Here is an 8,061-nt window from a genome sequence, read left to right as displayed (position 1 = left end):
CTGACACCGTAAGCTTGATCCCCTATCTATTTATGGAGAAACACATGTCAGCTAACTGAAAACTGATACTTCAAATAACAAAAGTCGAATCAAATATGCAAGTCACATATATTCATCAATAAATAACAAAATTGACATGTTGACTTCGGCGAATATGAAAATTTAAGGAATTTATGTAATAGGCCTAGTGAAAGATAGAAAGATAGTATGTGCATGTCGAATATAAATTACAACAGAGTTGTGTACTGATACATTTATTTCATCTTTCAGTCCCTTTATAAAACTTTTGTGATTATATATATGCATCAACATACAGAAAACTAAATAATAATTTAGAATTATAAGTGTTTTTCAGAAACAACGTTGTAAGCATTTATACATGTATGATGATTTTCGACCAATTTGACCTATTGATCTTTCTAGAGTGAAAATCGGCACGAAGGTTTGATTTTGTGAGCCACCTAGTTGTTGCAGGGCATTGACAAATCAACTATAAAACTAAGCAAACCAACATCTTCTTTGTTTCCTAGATATGTAGTTACGTGGATACCAGTGTTTTTATTAGGATAAAAGGTGTAGATAATTGATAGACTATCCTTGAAGTTGGCTGGATTTTGTTGTGGCTCTTTCTCACGGGCAATACTACACGACCATTTTGACAACAGAGATGATGTAAACCCCTATAGTAGGAACTCAGCCGCTCTTCATACCAACAAAGGGGCGCGACAGTAACTAACTACAAACGCAGCTGCAATTACGAATGTCTTGATAGAAATGTGAAACACCTATACAACATATATCAAAAAACATCATCAATAGGGATCAGCAAGATAGAGGCACACTATAATAGGAAAGCATAATGTGTAAAAAGAATGAAGGTAACAACAAAAGGTAGTATGAAGAAAAGGTATCACAAAATGGTAACAAATATCAACACTTCAAATATAAAAACATATGGCAACTTTATCTTTAATAGGAACATAACTGAATAGAAATAACAACTCTATAATAATACCTCCAACAAAATTTCAAAATGCAAAAGACCTACTTACCAACTGCAAAATCAAAACACTATAATCCGTAATGTTACAGTATAAGGAAAGGTAGTGTACAATGGTCTCTTCAAAATTTGATGGCATTTTGTTATTGCAACACTACAAAGGCGTTCGTATATTTTCTATCAAAGGTTTAATAGTATAATGATCCATCATAACATTACAGATTGGCTCACACATTTGTGGCTAAATTCTTTTATTTTTTTCAATCCACTCACAACACCACAAACTTCATGAACTTACTTGGAACCTCAACATAAGAAGAAAAATAGTAAATTATTTGTTTTACCATTAGAATCATGATGAAACTCATCTCCTCATAGTCTCTATATCCAGATTCATATGTCAACAACACAAAGTTTCTGCATTCGGAAATCCACATATTCTGAAATCAAACCATAAAAACTTTAATTTCGTAAATGATCACACAAAAACCATGCTAATAGCCACAATGATGTAGTGACCCGAACTTTTCCATGTTTATATATATTAAAAGAAATTATTATTTACATGATTGGGTGTTCCCAACATGTTAAGCAATCAAACTTGTTAAGACTTGATTATTTGAAATAGGTTTCATATAGACAATTGACCACCCAAGTTGACCGGTGATTCACGAACGTTAAAAACTTGTAAAAACTATATGATGACATACATATGGTTATATATATAGTTAACATGATATTATGTTAAGAAAGTATCTCATTAGGTATTTTAACAATGAGTTATATACATAAAAATGAGACTATTGAATTAAGAAACACGAAAACGATATATATTGAAATGTCCCGTTCTTATTGATTAAAAACGTTCCATATTAATTGATTTCGTTGCGAGGTTTTGACCTCTATATGAGACGTTTTTCAAAGACTGCATTCATTTTTAAAACAAACCATAACCTTTATTTCATAAATAAAGGTTTAAAAAGCTTTACGTAGATTATCAAATAATGATAATCTAAAATATCCTGTTTACACACGACCATTACATAATGGTTTACAATACAAATATGTTACATCGAAATCAGTTTCTTGAATGCAGTTTTTACACAATATCATACAAACATGGACTCCAAATCTTGTCCTTATTTTAGTATGCAACAGCGGAAGCTCTTAATATTCACCTGAGAATAAACATGCTTTAAACGTCAACAAAAATGTTGGTGAGTTATAGGTTTAACCTATATATATCAAATCGTAACAATAGACCACAAGATTTCATATTTCAATACACATCCCATACATAGAGATAAAAATCATTCATATGGTGAACACCTGGTAACCGACAATAACAAGATGCATATATAAGAATATCCCCATCATTCCGGGACACCCTTCGGATATGATATAAATTTCGAAGTACTAAAGCATCCGGTACTTTGGATGGGGTTTGTTAGGCCCAATAGATCTATCTTTAGGATTCGCGTCAATTAGGGTGTCTGTTCCCTAATTCTTAGATTACCAGACTTAATAAAAAGGGGCATATTCGATTTCGATAATTCAACCATAGAATGTAGTTTCACGTACTTGTGTCTATTTTGTAAATCATTTATAAAACCTGCATGTATTCTCATTTCAAAAATATTAGATTTTAAAAGTGGGACTATAACTCACTTTCACAGATTTTTACTTCGTCGGGAAGTAAGACTTGGCCACTGTTGATTCACGAACCTATAACAATATATACATATATATTAAAGTATGTTCAAAATATATTTACAACACTTTTAATATATTTTGATGTTTTAAGTTTATTAAGTCAGCTGTCCTCGTTAGTAACCTATAACTAGTTGTCCACAGTTAGATGTACAAAAAATAAATCGATAAATATTATCTTGAATCAATCCACGACCCAGTGTATACGTATCTCAGTATTGATCACAACTCAAACTATATATATTTTGGAATCAACCTCAACCCTGTATAGCTAACTCCAACATTCACATATAGAGTGTCTATGGTTGTTCCGAAATATATATAGATGTGTCGACATGATAGGTCGAAACATTGTATACGTGTCTATGGTATCTCAAGATTACATAATATACAATACAAGTTGATTAAGTTATGGTTGGAATAGATTTGTTACCAATTTTCACGTAGCTAAAATGAGAAAAATTATCCAATCTTGTTTTACCCATAACTTCTTCATTTTAAATCCGTTTTGAGTGAATCAAATTGCTATGGTTTCATATTGAACTCTATTTTATGAATCTAAACAGAAAAAGTATAGGTTTATAGTCGGAAAAATAAGTTACAAGTCATTTTTGTAAAGGTAGTCATTTCAGTCGAAAGAACGACGTCTAGATGACCATTTTAGAAAACATACTTCCACTTTGAGTTTAACCATAATTTTTGGATATAGTTTCATGTTCATAATAAAAATCATTTTCTCAGAATAACAACTTTTAAATCAAAGTTTATCATAGTTTTTAATTAACTAACCCAAAACAGCCCGCGGTGTTACTACGACGGCGTAAATCCGGTTTTACGGTGTTTTTCGTGTTTCCAGGTTTTAAATCATTAAGTTAGCACATCATATAGATATAGAACATGTGTTTAGTTGATTTTAAAAGTCAAGTTAGAAGGATTAACTTTTGTTTGCGAACAAGTTTAGAATTAACTAAACTATGTTCTAGTGATTACAAGTTTAAACCTTCGAATAAGATAGCTTTATATGTATGAATCGAATGATGTTATGAACATCATTACTACCTTAATTTCCTTGGATAAACCTACTGGAAAAGAGAAAAATGGATCTAGCTTCAATGGATCCTTGGATGGCTCGAAGTTCTTGAAGCAGAATCATGACACGAAAACAAGTTCAAGTAAGATCATCACTTGAAATAAGATTGTTATAGTTATAGAAATTGAACCAAAGTTTGAATATGATTATTACCTTGTATTAGAATGATAACCTACTATAAGAAACAAAGATTTCTTGAGGTTGGATGATCACCTTACAAGATTGGAAGTGAGCTAGCAAACTTGAAAGTATTCTTGATTTTATGAAACTAGAACTTTTGGAATTTATGAAGAACACTTAGAACTTGAAGATAGAACTTGAGAGAGATCAATTAGATGAAGAAAATTGAAGAATGAAAGTGTTTGTAGGTGTTTTTGGTCGTTGGTGTATGGATTAGATATAAAGGATATGTTATTTTGTTTTCATGTAAATAAGTCATGAATGATTACTCATATTTTTGTAATTTTATGAGATATTTCATGCTAGTTGCCAAATGATGGTTCCCACATGTGTTAGGTGACTCACATGGGCTGCTAAGAGCTGATCATTGGAGTGTATATACCAATAGTACATACATCTAAAAGCTGTGTATTGTACGAGTACGAATACGGGTGCATACGAGTAGAATTGTTGATGAAACTGAACGAGGATGTAATTGTAAGCATTTTTGTTAAGTAGAAGTATTTTGATAAGTGTCTTGAAGTCTTTCAAAAGTGTATGAATACATATTAAAACACTACATGTATATACATTTTAACTGAGTCGTTAAGTCATCGTTAGTCGTTACATGTAAATGTTGTTTTGAAACCTTTAGGTTAACGATCTTGTTAAATGTTGTTAACCCAATGTTTATAATATCAAAAGAGATTTTAAATTATTATATTATCATGATATTATGATGTACGAATATCTCTTAATATGATATATATACATTAAATGTCGTTACAACGATAATCGTTACATATATGTCTCGTTTCAAAATCATTAAGTTAGTAGTCTTGTTTTTACATATGTAGTTCATTGTTAATATACTTAATGATATGTTTACTTATCATAATATCATGTTAACTATATATATAACCATATATATGTCATCATATAGTTTTTACAAGTTTTAACGTTCGTGAATCACCGGTCAACTTGGGTGGTCAATTGTCTATATGAAACCTATTTCAATTAATCAAGTCTTAACAAGTTTGATTGCTTAACATGTTGGAAACATTTAATCATGTAAATATCAATCTCAATTAATATATATAAACATGGAAAAGTTCGGGTCACTACAGTACCTACCCGTTAAATAAATTTCGTCCCGAAATTTTAAGCTGTTGAAGGTGTTGACGAATCTTCTGGAAATAGATGCGGGTATTTCTTCTTCATCTGATCTTCACGCTCCCAGGTGAACTCGGGTCCTCTACGAGCATTCCATCGAACCTTAACAATTGGTATCTTGTTTTGCTTAAGTCTTTTAACCTCACGATCCATTATTTCGACGGGTTCTTCGATGAATTGAAGTTTTTCGTTGATTTGGATTTCATCTAACGGAATAGTGAGATCTTCTTTAGCAAAACATTTCTTTAAATTCGAGACGTGGAAAGTGTTATGTACAGCCGCGAGTTGTTGAGGTAACTCTAGTCGGTAAGCTACTGGTCCGACACGATCAATAATCTTGAATGGTCCAATATACCTTGGATTTAATTTCCCTCGTTTACCAAATCGAACAACGCCTTTCCAAGGTGCAACTTTAAGCATGACCATCTCTCCAATTTCAAATTCTATATCTTTTCTTTTAATGTCAGCGTAGCTCTTTTGTCGACTTTGGGCGGTTTTCAACCGTTGTTGAATTTGGATGATCTTCTCGGTAGTTTCTTGTATAATCTCTGGACCCGTAATCTGTCTATCCCCCACTTCACTCCAACAAATCGGAGACCTGCACTTTCTACCATAAAGTGCTTCAAACGGCGCCATCTCAATGCTTGAATGGTAGCTGTTGTTGTAGGAAAATTCTGCTAATGGTAGATGTCGATCCCAACTGTTTCTGAAATCAATAACACATGCTCGTAGCATGTCTTCAAGCGTTTGTATCGTCCTTTCGCTCTGCCCATCAGTTTGTGGATGATAGGCAGTACTCATGTCTAGACGAGTTCCTAATGCTTGCTGTAATGTCTGCCAGAATCTTGAAATAAATCTGCCATCCCTATCAGAGATAATAGAGATTGGTATTCCATGTCTGGAGACGACTTCCTTCAAATACAGTCGTGCTAACTTCTCCATCTTGTCATCTTCTCTTATTGGTAGGAAGTGTGCTGATTTGGTGAGACGATCAACTATTACCCAAATAGTATCAAAACCACTTGCAGTCCTTGGCAATTTAGTGATGAAATCCATTGTAATGTTTTCCCATTTCCATTCCGGGATTTCGGGTTGTTGAAGTAGACCTGATGGTTTCTGATGCTCAGCTTTGACCTTAGAACACGTCAAACATTCTCCTACGTATTTAGCAACATCGGCTTTCATACCCGGCCACCAAAAATGTTTCTTAAGATCCTTGTACATCTTCCCCGTTCCAGGATGTATTGAGTATCTGGTTTTATGAGCTTCTCTAAGTACCATTTCTCTCATATCTCCAAATTTTGGTACCCAAATCCTTTCAGCCCTATACCGGGTTCCGTCTTCCCGAATATTAAGATGCTTCTTCGATCCTTTAGGTATTTCATCCTTTAAATTTCCCTCTTTTAAAACTCCTTGTTGCGCCTCCTTTATTTGAGTAGTAAGGTTATTATGAATCATTATATTCATAGATTTTACTCGAATGGGTTCTCTGTCCTTCCTGCTCAAGGCATCGGCTACCACATTTGCCTTCCCCGGGTGGTAACGAATCTCAAAGTCGTAATCATTCAATAATTCAATCCACCTACGCTGCCTCATATTCAGTTGTTTCTGATTAAATATGTGTTGAAGACTTTTGTGGTCGGTATATATAATACTTTTGACCCCATATAAGTAGTGCCTCCAAGTCTTTAATGCAAAAACAACCGCGCCTAATTCCAAATCATGCGTCGTATAATTTTGTTCGTGAATCTTCAATTGTCTAGACGCATAAGCAATCACCTTCGTTCATTGCATTAATACACAACCGAGACCTTGCTTTGATGCGTCACAATAAATCACAAAATCATCATTCCCTTCAGGCAATGACAATATAGGTGCCGTAGTTAGCTTTTTCTTCAATAACTGAAACGCTTTCTCTTGTTCATCATTCCATTCAAATTTCTTCCCTTTATGCGTTAATGCAGTCAAGGGTTTTGCTATTCTGGAAAAGTCTTGGATGAACCTTCTGTAGTAACCAGCTAGTCCTAAAAACTGGCGTACGTGTTTCGGAGTTTTCGGGGTTTCCCACTTTTCAACAGTTTCTATCTTTGCTGGATCCACCTTAATACCTTCTTTGTTCACTATGTGACCGAGAAATTGAACTTCTTCCAACCAAAATGCACACTTTGAAAACTTAGCGTACAATTCTTCCTTCCTCAATACTTCTAACACCTTTCTCAAATGTTCACCGTGTTCTTGGTCATTCTTTGAGTAAATAAGTATGTCATCAATGAAAACAATGACAAACTTGTCAAGGTATGGTCTACATACTCGGTTCATAAGGTCCATGAACACAGCTGGTGCATTAGTTAAACCAAATGGCATGACCATAAACTCGTAATGACCGTAACGTGTTCTGAAAGCAGTCTTTGGAATATCATCTTCTTTCACCCGCATTTGATGATACCCGGAACGTAAGTCAATCTTTGAATAAACAGACGAGCCTTGTAGTTGATCAAATAAGTCGTCGATTCTCGGTAGTGGGTAGCGGTTCTTGATGGTAAGTTTGTTCAACTCTCGGTAGTCAATACACAACCTGAATGTACCATCTTTCTTCTTGACAAACAAAACAGGAGCTCCCCACGGTGATGTGCTTGGTCGAATGAAACCACGCTCTAAAAGTTCTTGTAATTGGCTTTGCAGTTCTTTCATCTCGCTGGGTGCAAGTCTGTAAGGAGCACGAGCTATTGGTGCAGCTCCTGGTACAAGATCTATTTGAAATTCAACGGATCGATGTGGGGGTAATCCCGGTAATTCTTTCGGAAATACATCGGGAAATTCTTTTGCAATGGGAACATCATTGATGCTCTTTTCTTCAGTTTGTACTTTCTCGACGTGTGCTAGAACAGCATAGCAACCTTTTCTTATTAGTTTTTGTGCCTTCAAATTA

General features: G+C 34.2%; 1 long non-coding RNA gene across 1 annotated transcript in view; it reads right to left on the bottom strand.

The window, feature by feature from the left end:
• Positions 1-275: 275 nt before the first annotated feature.
• LOC139894058 (uncharacterized) overlaps positions 276-8,061 on the bottom strand; it is a 29,862-nt gene continuing 22,076 nt past the window's right edge. The window contains exon 3 of the long non-coding RNA XR_011774790.1: positions 276-785. This is a non-coding gene — a long non-coding RNA (uncharacterized lncRNA). The remainder of the gene's footprint in view (positions 786-8,061) is intronic.

This window comes from Rutidosis leptorrhynchoides, chromosome 2 (genome assembly GCF_046630445.1).
Source record: "Rutidosis leptorrhynchoides isolate AG116_Rl617_1_P2 chromosome 2, CSIRO_AGI_Rlap_v1, whole genome shotgun sequence".
NCBI lineage: Eukaryota > Viridiplantae > Streptophyta > Magnoliopsida > Asterales > Asteraceae > Rutidosis > Rutidosis leptorrhynchoides.
The sequence above is the reverse complement of the archived record's forward strand: the minus strand, read 5'-3'. Positions and strand labels throughout refer to the sequence as shown.